Genomic DNA, 23,732 nt, shown 5'->3' on the forward strand with positions numbered 1-23,732 from the left:
CTGAGGAAATAACTTACCTTTTCTTTCAAACGCTATAACTCTTTCAATTTTCAATTTTTTTTCTTTAAAGTGGACCAATTCCAGCGTAAACTATCTAACTTTAAGAAACTTATTTTGTTTTGCTATCAGATGACTGTGATGGCTGCTACACATCCCGCCAACAGTGGTTGTTACATCGTCGAAGAGGTGGAAAAGATTCCACAATAATTAATAAATAATAAGAACGATCAACATAAAAAACATATTTCCTGCAAATTTAAAGATGCCTCCTCATACCCCAAAAGACTTTAATCCAATATGACCAAGAGTATTTTTAAAAAAAAAATTCTTAACTATATATTTACTTTTGGGGTTGTTAGACGAGAATCCCCCCTTAATTAAAGCAGAAATGCTTCATTTGAGACGGGAACGACTGCCTAGTACCCTTAAGCATTGGTAAATGATCTCTGTTAAGAATATTTTGTGCGGTAGGTGCCCATCCATTAGGAAACATGCACCGAGAAACCAATCCTCCCCACCACCCTCTGCTTTGAAAACAAAATAACGATCGTCGAGTCCGCCCTCCTCCCCCGTCTCAAATCCTCGAAGAATTTTCCTAGAGAATTTAGCGGCTGCTTCGAAAACAAGCATTATCGCGATCTGTTTGCCAGTTAAAGTCCGTGTTGCTTTGCGTGCTGTGTCGCCTCTGCGACGATTAGTCAGACAATTTTCCATTCAAGCCTGTGTATCTGCCCTGCCGAATTATCTGGGGGACGTGTTTACGCACGAACGTCCGCGTAATCAATTCGCCGAGACGTTGCCTTGATATAGGAAAGCACTTGTGCTTTGAAGCTTCAACTAATCGTGAGTAAGGAACTTTATTTTAAATATCAACTACGCCTTGCACTTCTTGAGCGACGCGAGATGGGTCCGAGGGTAACAAAATTAGGATGTACAGGGTGGGGCAAGTGTGGCGCTACCAATTTGGTTGCTAATAAATTTGTATGGCAGTAAAATAAAATTTTCTTTTTTCCCAATATGTTTATTTCGTCTTTTACATTAATAATAATTTTTCCCCCACTACTTTGCTCAACCCTTCGTTCGAAATTGCCTCGATTTCTTCGCGAATGTTATCTAAATTGTTTGAGGTTTATTTGCATATACCTTCTCTTTAAAAACACCCCACAGAAAAATAGTCACGAGAAGTGAAATCCGGGGATACGATTTTTTTTTTAAATTTCCGCTGAGTTGCAATGATTGATATTATAAATTTATAAATTTCGCAGGTCTGCACTGTGCAACAGTCGAAACCAGACTGGCATAAACTACGTTATAAGAGAAATGGCCCCGGGAGAAAATGGTACCGTTTGCGGGGGTGAATCGCAGGTGGAGAAAGTTCCTCTCGGAGGGTGATCGATCCTTTTGTGACCCTTGCGGGGTGGATCACTTCCTTTCTCCTCAGGATCGAACAGGTTGCCCTCTTTCCATACTTCCGCTGCGAGCCGCTTGTCCGCGACATCAAAGGGAGCGGTGGCGTATCGTTGGAAATCCTGTTGCGGATTCTCTGCTCGCGTTTTCGAGGGGATGCCAAACAACCAACTCACCCTTTCCCTCGTTTGCACGCTCTTTGTGCCTTTGATCACTTGCCCCGCTGACAAGCTCCAACGCAGTTATCCTTGTGTCAACGTTTAAGGGCCGAAAGAAAATGGGGGAGGGGGTGGTCTCGTTTCAGGACCACAGTAGAACGTGACAACCTGAATCCGCGATTCTTGTGAGGCATACTTAAAGGGTTTTTGTTAATTTTACACATTTTTTTTTGTTCGTATACTGTTCGCTTAATTGTTTATTTAAAATTCTTTATAGTAGTGGCGTGAAACTCGTGCGTCGATTATAGGTACTTTAATAGGGTGATGTATTTCGGTAACGTTTCTATCAATAACGCTGGTTACAACTAATATTTATTTATTTATTTACAAGGAACGGCTAAGACCCATTTTCTGACAGAAGGGGGTGGAAAAGGCTCAGAGTAGAGATACAAGCGATATCACTGAAACAAAAGCAGAAAGTAACAGAAAGAATACAGAAGAGAATAATAATAATGTCTGAAGTCCTATTTACAGTTAATATCACTCTGTACACACTGGCCAGGCCCGCGTTAAGGGGGTGTTCTGGTCAAGCGCGCGAGTTTCATGACTGTTTTTTAGAATTTTTTGGGGGCAATGGAAGTAAGTGTACTACACAAAGTTTTTCCTAAAATCTTAATCGTCCTTTGAACTATATTTGCAAATTTTTTTGTCGCGGAAAAATTAGTATGACATGTCTGTATGGAGAGATGAAGATTTTGCGTTTTGCCGCGTGGCTGCCATGACTCTGTCCTTCGTAGGCATCTGAAACAAATGATTAATGAAAAAATTTAAATCGAGATTAGGGTAGATGCATCATTTGTGGCCCTTTTAAGGTATTGTACCAATTTTAGCCACTTCTTAAAAAATATAATATTTTTCTGTCTAAGCAATAAATGTAACCTTATATTTCTGGCGGTATACTAAACAAAATATTTGTGACGTGAAATTCTTCGCATAATAATGATCCGCAAGCAGTTTAAAAATAAGATAATTATGCACGTGGCCAAAAAACAGTGCAATGGCCACAAACGGTACACCTACCCTATTCATTAAAATTAAGTTTTCACAAAATGGTGCCACGTTGCACAGGCAAGTTCGTTTTTTTTTCTGGTGAACTTTTCTGTACAAGATGTTGGCATTTCGTGAAAAATTAATTTCAATGAATAATCTCGAATCAGAGGATAGCAATATTCTTACTGGGGGCTGCAACCTCGGGCCCCATTTTCCAAGAGGGCCCCGTTCTTAGCGATTAGATCACCCTGTCTTCATTGGAAATGTTGTATCAAATAAATTGTCTATGAGTCCCACAACTTCCATTTTTATTTTTCTATTTTAAAATTTCATTGGGTAAACCGCCCTTATGATATCTATTTAAATTTTTAAAATTGTTGAGAATTATATATTTTTAGACATATGCATGGTATCCCATTTGAAATTTCGCACGCAATTACAGTGAATTCTCATTATATGAGAATTTAAACTCGTTATTGTTTAAATTTACCCCCCCCCCCCCCGGCTTTTCAACCACGGTGGCCCTCGAAGGTTTGAAAGCCCAGGGTCCCAAGAATCTTAATCCGGGCCTAACGCTGGCTTTAAATGCGGAAAGAGATCCGTGGAAGAAATCAATCTCGTCCCGATGCAAATTTGCCAGTTGGCAAAATTCAAATCCGTTTTTTGAATGTATTGTTTAAACAAACGGAATTTTTAGGAATTTGTTTGCATAGCGGTATTCCTTATTATGAAATACACAATTTTGCGCTTTACATTGTTCTCCTAGCTCCAGTAGTTTCCAAGATATTCGACCAAACATGTTTCTCACCCCCAACTTTGAGGCCCGTTTTCACCCCTTCAACAAGAATGTCAGCCGATAAAAAGAAATACGTGTCGAATATTTTTGAAAGATCTACTTTCTACCAAAGTCGCATCAAAATCGGCGATTGTGACTTTGATATCTTCCCTTGTAAGTTGATGCGACGGGGCGTGAATTATTTAACAAGGGATGCTCAGGAGAATTCCAATAAATCTGAAACTTGTCAGAAATGGAGTTAAAGCGATGGTAATAATTAATAACGCAACCATTTCTTGTTTCGGTAATGAGACGGTCTTGGGGATGAAACCACCCCTCGAAGAAATTGTGAATTTTCATATTATCGTGAATATCTGCGAAACCGCGAAATTAATAGACGTTTAAGTCTCCTGTTGGAACTTGTACCTTGGAGTGAAAGTGGCAGACTGTTTTGGGCAGAGATACTACGAAGTTCTTATCAGGGAGATAGTATAAAGTATAAAGAGGATGTTAGCAGAAAGCTGGTCATCCAACAATAGTATCATTTGGGCATTGTGACGTTTGGAAATTTCTTTTTCGAAATTCTGAAATTTGTATGCTTTACTGTCGTGTATGTGCTCCTCCTCATTCTTGGCCCCAGTGGCGGATTTACCAAGGGATTTACCACCTGGGCCCCTGCAGAGAAGGCCCCAAAGGGCCCCATCCTATAAAAAATTATGTTTATATCCAAAGCATATTTTTTTTCTGTATTATTACACGGAGCCCGTTTTTAGTAAACTACAGCTTTATTTTCCTGAAAAATGGGCCCATGCTCAGAAGGAAATCCCTAGGGCCCCGTCTTAAAAAAAATTATAATTTAATCCAAGCACTATATTTTTTTTCTATACTTTTCTGCACAGTTATCCCCTTTTAGTAAACTACCTCTTCATCTTCCCGAAAAATGGGCCCCTCAGAACGTTTGCCGCCTGGGCCTTTTTTCTTAAATCCGCCACTGCTTGGCCCCCAAAAGAAACAAGCACCTCTGCTTTATTGTATTTCAAGTGGAACGCATGAACGTTCGCGAATCCCTCCCTGTGATTTTATAGAATGCACATACGAAAGTTGGTAAATGTATATTTAGCATGTATGAAATCGTGACATCATCTCGCATTCGCTGGAAAGTTTTTCATTATTTTTTTTTTTTTAACTTACGATATCGGCGGTCACCGAGAAATGTCACAATTTTGCTTCGTCATTTTTCCCAGAATTCGCCTACTCCATTTATTCGCCACTGTTACACGTTATCTGCGCGAGTTACAAATCTTTATAAACACTGCAACAGTATCATAAACCGGTTAAATATTATTCGATAGCGATGGAATAACATATTTCTATTTTTTTTTCCTTTTCCTTAATACAGAATTTAGCGTAAACGCGTGATAATACCAAAATAGACACGTCACTTTTAACTTTCGTCCCTTTTTTTATGGCTCCCCAACGAAGCTTCTATATTTATTTATTTATTGCATTTGTCATCTTTGATCGACAATTATTACACTTGAGAAGTTCAGATAGCAGTCGACGTTTACTGTGTATTCTAACGAACGTTAAACAATCGGCCGCGTTGTGTCGGTTTTATCGACGAAGGAAACTGCCATTGCCATTTTTATTGTTTGCCCCAATATGTCGATAATTATACAATTATCGACATATTTTAATACCAACTTCTGCTGCATCGTTGTTTCTTACGCTGATACTAAGTCGCAAACAACTCCATGTGAACTTCGAATACAATCTCTGGAAAAGTCTTATCTACTTTTCATGAAATTTATCGAACTCTTTCGTTCATAATTGATAGAAATTATTGCCATACTATGTACTGTAAGTTACAATTGCGGGTACATTAATGGGGCCATTGCATCGCGATCTTCTGACCTCGGGTGTTTCATTTCAGTGGAATTTCTAAAAGTGGAAAATACTGCAAGTCTGGGGTAGCAATATTTATTCTACCAGAAATCTTTGGGTCGGACAGTTTTCAAATTGCAAGCTCCCTGCTTTCGAAATTTCTGAAACAGAGGATTGGATTCATTTGAAAAATTCGTCAGGTAAAAAGATCTGAAAATTTATTAATTTCGAAAATTCGCAAATCTGAAATAAGCCTTCCCTAACAAAAATTGAAAACTCCCTTCGACTCGATCGATCAGCAAATTTCATTCCTAAAAGACAAGGTCGAATAATGTGTCCACGTTGTTTCTTTTGAATGCAGAAGCCCCAATATCCGAGAACATCGTGAGTTACGCAACAGTTGTTAGGGTTATCGAGACGATTTTTCAGTTACAATTTCTGTGCATTCAGAGTCGGTTGCGCAACCATCTTATTTCCGCGAGCTTCGTCCACAATAACCCAAGAAAAACGAGACCGTTTAGTCGGCAGCTCAGAGATTGTAATCGATTTCGCTGGAGGCTTGCGTCACGGCATCCATTTCGTGCAGTAAAATACAAATAAATCCACTCGATCCTCTAAACGGCGATTAAGTGGAGCAACACGGTCTTTAGCCAATTTTAGGGAGTCCCGAAAATTCTGAAAAATTTGACCATTTTCTGAAAATTCTGAAAAATTTGACCATTTTCTGAAAATTCTGAAAAATTTGACCATTTTCTGAAAATTTTAAAAAATTTGACCATTTTCTGAAAATTTTGAAAATATTGAGAATTTAGAAACATTTGAAGATTTGAAGATTTGAAGATTTGAAAATTTGAAAATTTTGAGAATTTAGAAAAATTTGAAGATTTGAAGATTTGAAGATTTGAAAATTTGAAAATTTGTAAATTTGTAAATTTGTAAATTTGTAAATTTGTAAATTTGTAAATTTGTAAATTTGTAAATTTGTAAATTTGTAAATTTGTAAATTTGTAAATTTGTAAATTTGTAAATTTGTAAATTTGAAATTTGAAATTTTTAAAATTTTGAAATTTTGAAATTTTTAAAATTTGGAAATTTGGAAATTTGGAAATTTTGATATTTTGAAATTTGGAAATTTGGAAATTTTGAAATTTTTAAACTTTGAAATTTTGAAATTCGTAAAATTTAAAAAATTTGAAATTTGAATACAAATTTGCTACAAAACAAAATTCCAAAGTCCTCCTTTAGACCGAACAAATGTTAAAACTTTTCAAACTTTTCGAACCTTTCAAAATTTCAAAATTTTGACAATTGACTTTCACTCATTTAAAGGTGATTTCATACACCGAAGTGTTTGCAAGAGAAACGTGATAAAAGATTTTCTCCTTATTAGAGCGCCTAATGCACAGCGATTTGAAAGAGAACACCCGATGGGGTGGAATTTCCATTTTCGTCGTCCTTCGCCCGTCGTTTTGGTATCATTGTTCTGGTGGGATTCTTCAAGTCAGAGCGATATCGGGTCGGATTGTATTCGTATCACGATACATTCCTTGACGTCACTGCAGGCATAAATCAACGCGAAGGATATCGAGCAGTGACGTAATTGGACATCCGTGATCCGAATGTTTGCGGGAAATATTAAATACTAGAGGTACGCACGGGTGGCTGGCCACATTAGAATGCAATCCCTCGTGAAATTTGATTTAACGAACGAGAGTTAACGACAAATTTTTACGTGGGTGATACAACTCCAGTGGGTTGGATAGCAAACACGAGGAATCCTTTATTTCTGTGGTGGAATATACAGTAAATATACCACAGTATATTAAATTGTATGTCGGAAAGGAAAATTGAAGGAGACACTTTTATATTTTATGATATTGGTGTTGTTTGTAGTAGTCGTTACTGATTGTGAGTAAATAAATAGAAATTGTTATAATGTTGATGCAAAGGTGTTCACAATGGTGGTTGGATTAATTTTAATTACTGGCGTTTGTATGTAGTAGGTGGTCGTTATAATTATTTATTATTATATTTCAATTTCCTGTGTAAGTAATGTCTTTGTTGTACTTTATTGCAGTATGATTCAGAGTGAATCGTCGGTCTGTTGATCCAGCGTATAATGGGGGTAGCATGATTTTAAAAAATAACAATGGCAGTGCAGACAGGAATGAAAGGGGAAGAAGCATAATAAAAATTCATGAACGAGTAATTGGATTAATCTTGGGAGTAATGGTTTCAAGGAAAGCTCTTTGTGGCTCATTTGACAGAAGAAAGGGTGAGAAATGGTCGAATCTTACCAAGTAGGAGTTTGAAATACTGGGAGACAGTGTACGAAAAGCTGGTGTAATAAATTTTGTCAGGTGGATAGGTGCATAAATAAAAAGTTAAGAGAGAATTGTGTTAGGATACGAAGACAGATAGAGTGGTGATACTAAAATTAGTCATTTATTAAAAAATTCGAAGCTTTCGGAATGGAATATTCTTATGGTAGACATTGTTAAATTGAGCACTCCTCAAACTTATAATTATTAAATTGAGAACTCTTCAAATTGAAAATTAACGAACTGAGAACTCTACAGATTGAAAATTACTGATTTGAGAACTCTACAAATTGAAAATTACTGATTTGAGAACTTACAGATTAAAAATTACTGATTTGAGAACTTACAGATTAAAAATTACTGATTTGAGAACTTACAGATTAAAAATTACTGATATGAGAACTTACAGATTAAAAATTACTGATTTGAGAACTTACAGATTAAAAATTACTGATTTGAGAACATTTCAAGTTGAAGATTTTTCATGTTAAGCACGTTCAAATTGAGGATTCTGCGAAATACAAATTCCCCAGCTGAGAACTCTTCTGAGTTAGAAATTTTCAAATTGGAGACATTTCGAATTAAAAATTCTCAAATCAGGGACATTTCCAATTAAAAATTCTCAAAACTGAGAATTCTATAACATAAAAATTACTAAATTAAGAACTCTTCGAATTGAAAATTACTAAATTAAAAACTTCTTGAATTGAAAGTACCAAACTGAGAATTCTGTAAATTAAATATTCCCAAAGTGAGAACTCCACAACTTGAAAATTTCTAAATTAAGAACTTTTCGAATTGAAAATTACTAAACTAAAAACTTCTTGAATTGAAGAGTACAAGACTGAGAATTCCGTAAATTAAATATTCCTAAAGTGAGAACTCCACAACTTAAAAATTATTAAATTAAGAACTTTTCGAATTGAAAATTACTAAATTAAAAACTTCTTGAATTGAAGAGTACAAAACTGAGAATTCCATAAATTAAATATTCCCAAAGTGAGAACTCCACAACTTGAAAATTTCTAAATTAAGAACTTTTCGAATTGAAAATTTCTAAATTAAGAACTTTTCGAATTGAAAATTACTAAATTAAAAACTTTTCGAATTGAAAATTACTAAATTAAAAACTTTTCGAATTGAAAATTACTAAATTAAAAACTTTTCGAATTGAAAATTACTAAATTAAAAACTTCTTGAATTGAAGAGTACAAAACTAAGAATTCCGTAAATTAAATATTCCCAAAGTGAGAACTCCACAACTTGAAAATTTCTAAATTAAGAACTTTTCGAATTGAAAATTTCTAAATTAAGAACTTTTCGAATTGAAAATTACTAAATTAAAAACTTTTCGAATTGAAAATTACTAAATTAAAAACTTTTCGAATTGAAAATTACTAAATTAAAAACTTTTCGAATTGAAAATTACTAAATTAAAAACTTCTTGAATTGAAGAGTACAAAACTGAGAATTCCGTAAATTAAATATTCCCAAAGTGAGAACTCCACAACTTGAAAATTTCTAAATTAAGAACTTTTCGAATTGAAAATTACTAAATTAAAAACTATAGGAACTGAAAAGTACGAAACCGAGAATTCTCCAAATTAAAATTTCCCAAATTGAGGACTCTTCGGATTAAAAATTCTCAATTCTCCAAATTCTTAAAATCCAACACTCTTCAATTTAATATTCATCACAGCACCATTAAACAAGTGACGAATTCTAAAAATTCTAAAATTTCTCACTTGCAAACCACGTTATTACCAGCATTCCAAATTGACGATAGTCAACCTATAAACCATAAAAATTTCAAAATTCATTAAAAACCACTAGAAACTCCAACATTCGAAATTTATAAACCTCCCCTACAATCACTGACTATTTCACCAAATAGTCACGCCGCGATGGAAGCTGCCAGTTACAAGATAATAGACGGCGTTGGATGTCGAAAACCAATAAGCTGAACGTTAATAACGTTCCCACGTAGGGTTGCACAGCGTGGGCGGTGGAATTAACAATAACAAGCCACCGCGAATTAATATGCAACTGGGGAGCTACGTTAACGAAGAACTTTTGGCACAGGTACCATTCGACACCTAAATCCACTTCAAACAAACTCTGGACTAAATCATACTCTCTCGTTGTCCAGGCTGAACAACTCACCCGATCAAAATTAACCACACCTCTCCTCCCGCGAAACGAAAACTCCACTTATCCCCCACTTCGCACGAACAATCATGCAATATAATTATGCAAACCACCGTCTCAAAAAAAAAGAAGAAAAAAAATCAAAGTTTCATCCGATTTCAATGGGTCGTCTCGCTCGAACGAAATCCTTCCCTTAAACCGCCGGTAGAAATAAGCGGGAGTTGTACGTATAGAAAGAACGTCCCTCCACCTGTTGAGTACCGTCGCCGTTCAAGAGGACGATTCTTTTAATAAAAGGTTCCGAAGCGTTCCCTCCTTTTCAGGGTGGGCCGCAATAACGGAGTCAAAGGGACGCTCATTTCCTGCCCAGTTCCCTCTGAAACAATACGAATCCTACTTTGCGTCCTGCGGAGACGTTTTAAAATTCTTTCCGAAGGAAACGTCCTTTTCATCCCTCGAGGAAAATTCCTTGTACATTTATAGCACCCGTGGATGGAGGATATTTTGGTGGGGCAGATGTTCCGGGTCCCTGAATCTGCATTGCGCAATAATTGTTCAACAATGCTGTCTGAAAACAGTTATAAATACCGTGGCAAGGGTGTCCCAATATTCCAAAGCTGCTATTTTCATGTAACTTTGCCCGCCCCCCCCTGATTCTATTCAGCTGAGCGATCGGTGTGCCAAATCTTAGGGAAATTTAATAATACCTAGGGGTTGCAGAGTTTTATCGCCAGGGTAGGCCAGGGGTGGTAGCGACGCTTTGACTTTTCAATACGATCGCGCAGGAACTGTTACGTTCGCAACAAAAACTCTTAGTACGGAAATGTTACTTACTGGTCTGACATCGTTAAGTCACAGTTAAGTTTCACTGTATGTCAAGTAATATCCAAGTTGTTAATAAAATATGAGAAGCGGAGTGTTATAGCCCTAACGTTACAGTGTAAAGTGTTGCAACCGCCTCTGACCCCGGGTCGGTTGTAACGCTGCATGGATTCCAGGCAAGCAAGACAGTATTATTCGGCTGCTTCGACACTGTTCGGTTCTGCTGCGGTAGAACCGACCACGAGTACCGATGATGTAATCGCCCCCCAACCATGTTTTTGAACTTCAATTATAAATTTTGACTATCGAGACAGTTAAAAGTGCTAACTAACGGTCAATATTACTTTAGAAAAGGTCAAGTTGCAGGTGAAAAAAAACACATACTTGCATAGGGAGTGTTTACGTTATAATTATAAGTCAGTATAAAACAAATTACTGTAGGGTATCGAAAAGTTATTTTGTTCACTATCCATGTCTGTTGCGTATCTATACCGCCCCCGGTCTATCCTACTTATTTTCGCTTTTTCAGGTTTTAAAAATGTGGGTAAAATAATAAGGTACGGAATTTTTATAGGTGTGAATAATAATAATAATAATAATAATAATAAAATGTAAATTTATCTAAGTCTTCTTTGAAGTTTGGTTTCTTTTTTACGGACTTGAGAATATAAATAATTATGATTGGATATTCTGTTTCCTTAGCCTATTATTTAGTGTGTAAAGTGTGCAACCCCTAAATATCAATCAAGCTTCCTAAAATTTGTCAGATATTGTATTTTATGTTAATATGAATCAGGGCATGAGCAAAGTAAAAAAAATGTAATATTTCAATTTTAACCCCATAATATGAAACACCTTGTGGCACTGCTTGTTGAAATGGATACTTACCTGCCAAAGGTCTACGCCAGAAATGGCAGGCCCAAAGGCTGGACAATTCTTTTCCGTCAGAAATGCTACTTAGGTAGGTACATCTGCGGTATCGAGAAGCGCATCGTTACTTTTATTTCGCACTTGCTTCTACGCTCGGATGGCCGGTTCTTTTGGGAGGGATGCAAGTTGGATTGGTTCTGATACAATCTGCTCCCTATGGTTGAAATTTAGTCTAGCAACTTTCACTCCTCCTATAGCTTCTCGATACCGCAGATGTACCTACCTAAGTAGCATTTCTGACGGAAAAGAATTGTCCAGCTTTTGGGCCTGCGAACCCTGTCGTAGACCTTTGGCAGGTAGGTATCAGTTTCAACAGGCAATGCCACCCGTAGCGCCAGTAAGACCGACCCCGGTCCTTCCTATTCCAGAGGGTTTTCTTCCAGTGAAAATCAGTAATTTTGCAAGCGCAATATCTTAAAAACCAGTGGAAATAAAGTGTATACATTAAAGCTTATTGAATTTGTCTTGGAACGCACTATGAACTCAGGTCTTCAAAAAAAATAGTTCCATTTGAAAAACCGAGCTTGACCATCGTATCTTTTAAAATAATAATCGAAAACAAAATTCGTTCGCGCTAATAAATGGGCCCCCTCGAACCATGCAATTCCCTATTTTTTTTATATTTTTATCGACAATACTTTAAGAGATATCGCGCTGTCCACTCCTTAGTGGGACACCCTGTATACGGGAAAATCCTTTGGTGCATAAAGAATAGAGAAAACCAGTAGAGGAGTAATATATAAAAGTAGAAACACGAAAATGAACAAAATAAAAGAAAAAAGAAATAGTGCTAGGGTAAAACTATAAAATACGCCCCCACTTTTAAGGAAAAATCTATAAAACCAATATTTTTTAATAATTCCCTAAATTTTTTGCGTAAACCCATTAAGTGTTCATTTCTCTCCACAACTACGCCGGAATTGTCAAGAAAAAATAACAGGAAATAACCGCAAATAATTATTTTCCTGAACCTTAGGTGGGGCGTTTTGTAATACAGTCAGGCAAAACGCCCCGATATAAATAAGTAACTACTTTTTATTATTTTTAACAAAATGTTATAGAATATATATTATAAAAAAGATTATTAACAAAACTATTGAATTCAATTTTAAAAAATTGAAAAATATTGAACAAAATTTTCAAAAATTTTCCTTTTTTTCAAGCATCAATTTTATTTTCTTTTTTAGACTTTCCTGTTCGTAGACGCCTTCATAGCGTCCTTGAAGGTATACATTAGGGTGGCTCTTATTTACTCAGTAAATTTTTTTCAAGATTTTCTTCGGGACACCCTCCAGAATAGTTTTAATTTAATCAATAACTTGGAGGATATTATATAAAAATCGACTTCGCGAGCTGTTAAATAATGATTTAAACGTTTAAGGGCCCGGGGGCACCCTTTCCCTTTATCCGATCGAGCTCAAACTTTACACAGATTTTTTATAATTATTAGAAACTATTCTGGAGGGTGTCGCGAAGAAAATTCAAAAGTCGAAAATAAGAGCCACCCTAGTATACACATTATAAATTCTGCTTCTTCCATTAACTCCCGTTCTTCTACTTTTTACCTACTCCATCGCTTCATTAAGATCATGTTCGGACCACGGTGCCAGTAATATACTCCTTACGTATTTACCTAACATTTCTATTACCAACGAAAACAAAAGAAATACGTTATTCGTGAACAATATAATTTTAACGTGGGGCGTATTGTCAATTCTTTGCTGGGGCATACCGTAAATTCTGTAATATACAAAACACCCCTTAAATTTAGCAGCAACGTAGTGAAAAAAGGTTTGGGCAATAACGATTCAAAGATGTTAGTTTAACCACTTTCGAAACATGTGTGAATTTATCGCCCAAACAATAGTAGCTTAAAAAATCTAATTCCCCTCCTACTAACCGCAAATTCTCCGAAAGCAGAAAATATAAATTGGGGTATATTTCTGTAAAAGCCGTAATATTTTTGTATAGCGAGCAAAGCGTCGATTTTGTAGGAGGTTGTAAATCTCCTCGACACAATGTCACTTACTCTTACGACGTCTTGCGGTCATAAGAGCTCACTGGATTCGAAGGTTACTGATAGGTGTGTCGTTCAATAAAATGAGACACCCCGATTAATAAGTAACAATGAATAAGTAACTTTATTATTCTTCAATGAGACAGCCCTGGTGTATGCGGGTACAAAAGATATGATTCGGTGCGAATACGTTCGATTTCTGTTGGCTTCTGCCCCCGGAGGAGCTTGACTTCACGCAGGAAGACTATGGAACCTCCTTCAGAGGGTGTGTCTTGGAAAAAAGAGGTGGTCGAAACTATTAGCTATTGGTGAGACGCGATGTGGAAATGGTTCATGGAAAATGCAACGGAAAGGGAAATCTTAACGAATAATCAGCCCATGAGCCGGTCGCCGCACGGCCATCTGTTTATTATTGCAGCTGTCTGGAGACCCTTGGCCGTGACTCGGGTAGATTGCCTGAATTTTCACGTCAAGTACCGTAACGCTAAAAGTTTACAACCCTCGTATCAAGTCTACGAGGCGCGGACTGACAGACCGAATGTCTAACAGATGTGGCGTCGAAAAGGACAAGGCATCCTTGTGCGTCCTTAGTGGTCTGGTGAAGCTAACGCTCAACAATTTTCTCGCATTATTATTGCGGCAGTTGTGGCCGACCGAGGCAAGTTCGAATCTTGCGATAGCGTCGATGCGTTCTTATTTGTGTGCCTAGAACAATGATGGAGCGTTTTGTCAGAGGGGTGCACCACCCACCTAGGTTTACCCTAAGACAGAAAACAAGCAAATAATAATAAAATACAACGAAAGAGTAAATAGAAGTTGCCGACTGAGAACCCTCTTGAATTTGCCACCTCCTTTTGTAAATAGAGCCTGCGTCTGACGCGCACGTGCAATTTTTTCCATTCTAATTCCAATCCTACAGTGGTATTGTTAGCCCACGAGTTGGGGCAGAATGCCCAGACACGAGGCAAAAATATCGATTGGGTTGTCTGAAAGAGCTGTTGGGAACGCGTGCGAACTTTGCCATTAGAGGACCAGCCTCGTGGATGATGAAATGCTCAATTATCCCGGCAGGCCGGGCGAAACCGCGCGGTCCGAGCTAGGCAAACACCCGCTGAATTGAATTTGCGTTCGCGGCTCCGGGCGTCGCGACCGATAAATTTTTGCCCGCCTGGAAACGTCGGCGTGGCTGGGAAACGCGTAAACACGCATTTCCCGGCGACTCCCAGACATTTACGCCGGAGATTCCGCGATGCGGGGCGCGGCCGGGTTCAGAGGGGCGAGCAAGGGTTGCGGAATATTTGAATGGCTCGTGTACGTTTCGCGAGACACGCGGGAAGCTTGAGAGGAACAGCCACCCCTCTTAATGCGAAATCAATAGTATTACGCTGATGCGATTATCAGCAGAAAATGAGTGGCGATTTGCTGGGGAATTATGTGCCACTGTATAATGAATCTGTCAGCGACTTGAACGGTGAATTTGATACAGGATTAATCGTGATGCGATTAATTTACTCGTCGACAGTGAAACAGACACGTGTGTCTATTTAATTCAGCCCTCCTATTGGGGTGGTTCGGAAATGTCCGCGGTTTAAGCTGTAATTATTTATACGTCGATCATGGTGATTTTACAAATTCATGTGGTAGGTGCACTCGGTTACAGTTGCTTGGCTCGTGCCACTGACAAAATCAAAATCTAATTTTCATGCGAAGCCGAGTATTAAAGCTAGTATAGTATATGTAAAAGCTGTCAGCTGTTAACCTAACCACTTGAAACTACTTAAAACTAACACTATATACTAGGGGTTGCAAAAGTTTCCATAATTCCTAAACCAAATTTATTTATTTAGCACTCGGAATTTTTACCGGAAATATTTTCTACAACATTCTTTCACCTTTCGGGAGAGATGGATTCCCCGTCGAAAAATTCCCTCCCTTTCGGAGGCGATCCATCTAAAATCGGCGAAACTTTTTCGAACCCCTAATAGCGCTTAATTCGTCTCGCTGGTGGCCGTCGAATAAACGGGGAAAAATTCTTGCCGCCTTAACGAGCCGCGCGTAAGTTGCAAGTAGAATTATAATTTTAACTCGACGTGTCCCTGGAAGCCGTCGAAGTTGGCCAGTAATTACAAAGACCCTGATACGTGCCTAGGACACGTTCCCGGATTACTCCTGGCTGGTTTCAATTCGCAGGAAATCCAGCGACCGGCAGAGAAGCGCAGTAAGGGTGCTCCACCACTTGGCGCTGGGGGATTCCAAGAATTGCGGACACTCATCCGGGAGATTCCGGGAAGATAAAGAATCCTCTGGCTGAGAATTAACCGAACATCCTTCGACGGCTCTCGAAAATATCTTCGCGCAGTATATCTCCTACACCTCCGAATAAGCCTGCTTCGTGCTTAACTGGTGTTCCTTCTCGAGAAATCTTTCTCGAGAAATGTTATATTTGCTTATTTCTTATTTCTCGAGAAATACTGCTTTTCCTGAGAAACTTAAGTCGAGGAAATCGCGAACGTATAAACACATCTACAATTTATTATAAATCTTATTAGTAACATTAGCAACGTTACCTGTACGAATTACAATAGAAAATCTCAGTGGAGGACTTAAAACTTAATTAGGTTTTGTATTAGAACTTAGAACTTAATTAGGTTTTGTATTAGAACTTAAAACTTAATTAGGTTTTGTATTAGAACTTAAAACTTAATTAAGTTTTGTATTAGAACTTAAAACTTAATTAAGTTTTGTATTAGAACTTAAAACTTAATTAAGTTTTGTATTAGAACTTAATTAAGTTTTGTATTAGAACTTAATTAGGTTTTGTATTAGAACTTAAAACTTAATTAGGTTTTGTATTAGAACTTAAAACTTAATTAAGTTTTGTATTAGAACTTAAAACTTGATTAAGTTTTGTATTAGAACTTAAAACTTAATTAAGTTTTGTATTAGAACTTAATTAAGTTTTGTATTAGAACTTAATTAGGTTTTGTATTAGAACTTAAAACTTAATTAGGTTTTGTATTAGAACTTAAAACTTAATTAAGTTTTGTATTAGAACTTAAAACTTGATTAAGTTTTGTATTAGAACTTAAAACTTAATTAAGTTTTGTATTAGAACTTAATTAAGTTTTGTATTAGAACTTAATTAGGTTTTGTATTAGAACTTAAAACTTAATTAGGTTTTGTATTAGAACTTAAAACTTAATTAAGTTTTGTATTAGAACTTAAAACTTGATTAAGTTTTGTATTAGAACTTAAAACTTAATTAAGTTTTGTATTAGAACTTAAAACTTAATTAAGTTTTGTATTAGAACTTAAAACTTAATTAAGTTTTGTGTTAAAACTTCAAACTTAAGTTTTGTAGTAGAACTTAATCTACTAAAGTATTTTTAGTCCATCAGTAAAGAAAGAATTTTTTCTTAAATAAATTCCTGTTTTATTTTACGGAGGTATTTGAACTTCACAACCCTTTGTGAATCGACAGTTCTGTAGTCCCAGTTACCACCAACAAAATATACTATAAATCCCAAAATCACGAAAAATGGACATTCCCATTTTTCCCCTCACCCTTCAAGCGTTCTTATCTTTTAAAATTGAAAGTGGTGAAAATTAGGCAGATTGAGATTCTCCGTAATCAAGTATTACATGCCATTACTTCCTTTCGTAACAACAATTTTAATCACACGCTTCTTTTTCATAATAAATTGAAGAATCCTTATTTGTCACTTCTGGTACATCCACTCTGCAACTAATACAACGAGTTCCCATTATTCTCAAACATCCCCCTACCTTCGAAAATTAATAAAAAAAAAAAACACTCGACTCGCCAACTAATTAACTCACTCTCGAAGCAGAGCAGCTGGCGTATTCCTTCCTTTCCCATGTCAAACTTCCGTTCCCGTTGTACCCAATTTGTTACACGAAAAATTGCAAACAAGGGATTAATAATTACCGGAGTTTCCTGCGCTCGAGCAATATTCGCTGAGAATCCTGTTGCAACTATCGATAAATTTACAACGTTGCATTCATGCTCCCGGCTACGCGGTTCGAAAAGGATCATTATCCCGCAGTGCCGGCGAAATAATATCGCTTCCATCTCCATTTAATGCTACGTCGAGTGTGAAATGAGAAATCAAGCGATTCTGATTAATTAATCATGCTTGTAAAGCGGCCCATTTATTACAATAACAGCACCGGTCAGTGCGTTACAAGGATACGGACGTATCGTGGGAACACGGGACTATGGAATCGAGAACATTTGCTTTCCCCCTGAATTGGGGCGAGATTTAAAGCAAACAAGTGTTACAAATTTCATCGAAATTCGCCTCTCGTGGCGGGGCAGGCACCGCGATGATTTTCGGTCCAATTGGCAATCTGTTCTGATAACACCGCGCCGCGTAATGCGTACTCCATTATCGAAGGAAAGGTTGCCAGGTTAAGCGTTGATTTAAGATCCAGCCGCGGCTATTCGTTGCCAGCTAAAAAACTCTGCTCGATATTGCCGAGCCCCGGAACGACGGCAGGCAGGGCCTCCGCAAACTTTCGCTGATATTCTTCCCGCGAGAGTTTCAACGGCGACATTACTCATTATTATCGCAATGTACAGGGGTGAGACTTGAAAAATCTCCGAGGAACTTGCCACCCCCCGGGGGCGCGACAGGCCCGTGGATATCGGGAACTTGTCTGCCGGCTTTCGTTGCGGCGAAGTGCCTCCTCGTTTCTACGTATTAATAGAAACGCGCCAGACGGTTTCGTGGAACATTCGCTTGCCGCGATTCACGGCTCTCACTGCTGACCCTTTTACTCGGCGAAAATTCGGGTCAGGCAAATTCGAGGCTGGTCCAACTGATTAGTATTCGTAAACGGAGCACTCTGCTTCGCAGGTTTGCTAGTTGGCTGGATTAAAACCTTCCCTCGTAAATAACCTGGTGAAACTACCCCCTCCACCCCCCACTTTGCGAACAGCATCGTAATAAAATTCAGATTCGACGCGTTTCAATTCAAATTGCGCGCATCAAGATTGACCTTCGAATGCCGGGGGTCGGAAATGAATTGGGCGTTCGGCATCGAAATTCAGATTCTAATGGACGAAGCCTGGTGTGTTTAATTAATATTAAATGATTCTTCAGTGAGAGGGACTGGTTAACTCGTCAATGATATTTAGACCGCGGATGTTCGTGCGAATATGCATTTTTACAGGGGGGGATTAAACAAGTGAAACTTTGATAGAAATATGTTTCGTCATAAGGGTTTTTTTTTCAATATATATATATATATATATTTTTTAAAATGTTTGGTTTATTTATTTCTAGTTTATTCAGAACTTACTTAGGCCGAGTCGTAATTATCGTAATAAATATTATACTTGTCCAATATATGATTCCCACAGAGAAAACTTGATTAAAACACTAAAGAAATGGAAACAGTATCCACCGTTCGATATTAAAATGTTTCTCGCTACTGTGAACGTTCAGGCGTTGCAAATAATATGCGATTTCTTCCAAAAATGCGAACTTAATAATTTAGACATAAATTATAACAGACCCATAATAGTTCAGATCGGAAAAAAATGTTTGTAACAAGCGTAAAGCTGTATAAACCCCTTAGCGGTTTAAGTAAGCTTAAATAAAATAAATTAAAAATATATACTTGCATAAACTTTCGCAGCCCACTGGTGTTAAGAACCTAGCTTTGCTGTCAGATTTTGCCTGGAATTTAGATTCTGATTTTAGAGGAGAAGTATTTATTTTTTATTCTTTGTGAAAATAGTCGCATTCAGCTGGATTAGCCAGGCATAGTGGGCTTTTCGACCCCCAACTTTTGGGCCATTTTCGCCCCTTCACCATGGACGATTACCGACACCAAAAAGTACGTGTCAAATATTTTTCACTATTCTGCAAATCTGCAGAGTCTCAGTTCCCTTGTCAGTTTCTCTTTTTGCAAGAATGGCCACGCATCTGAAATCAGCATCCTCAAGAACTATTACAGTGGGTGGCCAAATTTTTATGACCAAACAAAAAGGTTTATATTTTGTAAGTTTAAGCGACGGAATAAAATAAATTGTCTCGTTTTTAACGTGATAATATTATTTTTTAATACTATATTAATTATTTTAATTAATATTAATATTATTTTAATATTAATTATTTTAATTATTATTAATATTATTTTAATATTACTTATTTTAATATAGTATTCCGTAAGTAATTTAATATGGTATTACAGTGGGTGGCCAAATTATTATGACCAAACAAAAAGGTTTATATTTTGTAAGTTTAAGCGACGGAATAAAATAAATTGTCCCGTTCTTAACGTTATAATATTATTTTTTAATACTATATTAATTATTTTAATATAGTATTCCGTAAGTAATTTAATATAGTATTACTACTATTATTTTGAGTACATGTATTTAAGAATGCAAATTAAATACATTTATATAGGTTTAACACTACCTACATTGTACGAGAAATACTAAAATTACTCAATTTTTGGTGACTCCGCCCTTAGGTCCTTGCAGTTTCGGAGTGTTGTGCCATACTCTGATGATATTTTCTATCATTTCTGTCTTATTTGCAACAATTTCATCCCCGCCCTTTTAACAACAAATGAGAGATTTATATGTTGAAAAAATACTCACAATGTTACGCGACGATGTAGCTAATCAATAAATGAAAAAAAACAATAACATTCATACATTGTTACTTTAATTACAGCCACGAGTTTCACAGATTTTTACGATTTTTTTTTTTAGTATAATAATTTGACCTCTGTACATAACCTACAAGGGAAGATCCCTACCCCGAAAATTCAAAAAATTCTGAAACTTTGCGAATATGTAGGGAATTTCCTCCTGATTACAACGCAATTTTTCTTCACTGCCCAGATTCACTCGAAAGGGGATGAAATTAACCCCAGAAAATTCGGTTATTTTCCGATTTTCTGTTATAACTCGCGAACTGTAATACATAGAAAAAAAGTTTCACGACAAAATTTACTTCTTTTAATCAGATCTATCGTTTGTTAAAAAAAAAATTATTTTACAGTCCACAAGTTATAAAACAAAATCTGAAAATACTCGAATTTTCAGGGGGCAATTACATCCCTTTAGAGTGAATTTGGGCGGCAAACAAAAATTGCGTTAGAATCACGAGGAGATTCCCCTACGTATTCGCAAAGTTTCAGAATTTTTTGAATTCCCGAGTTCGATACCGAACTCCGCCACCGTATCCGGTTAACACACATTCCTACCCGCCGCGAGTTAATGTGCCGGTTAACAGATCAATATCGAGCATTCCTCTCTGTTCCGAAACCGCATACCTACCCCAACGCCGGGGCAGCAAAAAATGGCACCGCGTCCGTGCAACTGCCGACAGCAGCGGCCGCGACCCGCCGACAAACATCCTCCCTCCGCTTCCAGGAACACCTATCCACCCTTAATTCAGCGCCGGCCGCCCCTCGGTACCCGGCAGCATCGCCGGAACCGGCTCCGTGACTTTTATTTCTAGTCAGACCAGGCCGTCCTACGCCGCCGGCGCAATTAACACATTCCCGGCCGCGTTCCCGCCGATGTATAATGGCGGCTTGTAATCGAAGCGGACCGTGAGCCACGCACGGCTAAAAGAGCCGCTTTGATCGCGTGGGGCCACGCCCTGGCGGAGGGACGTCGCGCGGCCACCCTCGATCTCGTTAAAAACAGAGCCCGGCGCTTCCATTAATCCACGAAACGCTTCGCCCGAGACAGAGTCGGCCACTCGGTTCGTTCGCGGTGGAGGGGAATTAAATCTCGATCGTGTCGAGGATCAGTTCCGTTAACGTCACCGCCCTCCCTCCCGGCCCCTGGGTCCTCCTGTTCGGTTCAAGGGGTGAGTTTCGGGTGGCATCTGTTGCTACGGGGTGGCGGTGGTCGAACGGCCTCGGCTCCCGTGCATAATGACGCCCTCGTGGATTATGGTCGTGACGCCGCTTCTCCGCGAAATATTCTGGAAGCTGAATCGATCGCGAACGCGGCCGTGCGTGGCCCCTCGCCCAGTGTGCACGTCGGATCGGCCTGGCGACTTTCTTCCTCGCCTTCTGCTTACGTTTTCATCCCTCCCCCCTCCCTCTGCCGCCCCTGCTCGTCGATACAGGGTGAATCTTGATTACTGGGCCACCACCGTCCGCCTACGTCTTGCGCGCGGATGAATCGGCTTTGTACGCGTAGTTCTGTGTGTATTCTTGAGTGATAATATAATAGGGGCCTTGGTTCACATAAGGGGAATTAGAATTTGTTGTGGGAAGGGAAGAAAAGTGCGAGAGAGAAGCACAGATCGCGGTGGAAAAGTCGAGGTGGCGATGTTAACCTAACCTAACTTAAGGGGAATCTTATTCACCGAGCTAAAAACATAGCAATATTTGGGATTTTTTTAATGAAATTTCGAGGTTTAAGTTTCAGATGAATCGAAATGCTAGGTTTTTAAAAAAAATCCTAAATTTTTTTAGGTTTTTAAAAAAAAATCCTAAATTTTTTTAGGTGTTTGGCCCTTAAAGTAGTATTTCCCACTTAACCTAAATCTGGGACTGGTGGAACTCGCGCGGTTTTCACGTGTCCATTTCCCCCCTCTGTCGAGTGCCTTCCTTTGTAAGCACGTTACAGTGTCTCGGCGCGAAGAATTTCAAGGGCCACCATGGCTTTTCCCTTTTATTCGACTGTGCACAGTGCACGTAGTCCGCTTTAGTATTCGCTGGTTTCGAATGTTTGAACCGTGCGGCTCTTTTGTGTGTCCAATTCTATTTTGTTGCCTGGCAAAAGCCGGGAATTCTTGCAGCCACTGCGGCGTGCCCTTTGCACGCGTTCGTAAACACTTTCTGGTTTGTTTCTAGGTTTTGGGTTTCCAGGATTCTGTCGGTTCGCCTTTGACTTCCCTTTTTTGAATTATGCTTAATTTCGAATTTTAATTAAATCGCTTTGAATGTGTTTAAATAATATTCGCATCGCTCGTTATAAATCTAATTAGTATTCGTATTCTAATAATATTATTAACCGGTTGTCGCACCTGCTTTTTCGAACGTCGTTGTCACACTGGGTCAATTTGACCCTGCCAATTTTCAACCAGTTGTTATTTAAAAACTATTTGTTAAATTAAGTCTAAAAAATTCTGAGATAAAGTTTCAACATTGTAGAATATATGTCCATCGTAGAAAGTTGACATTTAAAGTGTCATCGTGCTTAGAAATAATTTGGAGCAATAAGAGTTCCGACGAAAAGTATTCTGCTTAAAAAAATTGCAGGGTCAATTTGACCCAGTGTGGCAACCGAGGGTTAACAGGAATCAGACAAAACGGTCTGCACTTTTACGTAGTGTGCAGTGGTAATAAATCATCTGTATCGTGGTGATTGAATAATAGAAAATAAATTGTTACTTTTATGTGGCATTTGTTCGCTCGATGATATTTTGTAGCCTGTGAGGAAATGAAGCGCGGATGGCCTGATGAAAATGATGAAGCGTCGATGTGTGCGGGGCTTATAATTACGAAATTAACATTCTTTTGTGGCTGGGAATAAAAAAAGCAGGGGCGAGGAATTTAATTTCTCATTTTCTAGATTAAACTATCGCATCGCGCGCGATGGGGTAAAGCAGGAGGAACGAAAATAAACACGCACGCCGCACGCAGTGGTATATGCCTCTCATGTGTCAGCCAACCCGGTTCATTTAAATTTACGAGTCCCCGAAAGAAATTGAATACACCCCACGCAATCTACGTTAAATTAAACTGTCAAACGTACACAGAGCGATGATCATTTTGGAGCTTTGCGCGGGACACTGAAATATTAAATTGTAGAAGTTCGCGAGGTAGAAAAGTAGGCGTTTAAAGGTTCGGAAGGATTGGATGATTGGAATACTAAAATTGTCCTGGTGGGGAAGTTGAACTTTAGACAGGAAGCTTCTTACGCGTGGGAAATGCTGGCGGTCAGAGGATTTGAAAATTGTTGAAGAATTAGGGAGCTGGCGAATCGGGGAAATTAAGGATCGAAGGGTTGGGACTTGAAAAATTAGGGGACTAGGGAGTTGAAGATTTGGGGAATTGGGAAGTTGTGAATTTAGAAAAATTGGGGACTAGGAAGTTGTAGATTTAGAAACTTAGGGAACTGACGAGTTGGGAGCTGGAAAATTGGGAAACTATGGAATTCAAGAGTTGGGAATTGGAAATTTGGAAAACAGGGAATTGGGAAATTAGATAAT

The sequence above is a fragment of the Andrena cerasifolii genome, chromosome 13 (genome assembly GCF_050908995.1).
Source record: "Andrena cerasifolii isolate SP2316 chromosome 13, iyAndCera1_principal, whole genome shotgun sequence".
NCBI classification, from domain to species: Eukaryota; Metazoa; Arthropoda; class Insecta; order Hymenoptera; family Andrenidae; genus Andrena; species Andrena cerasifolii.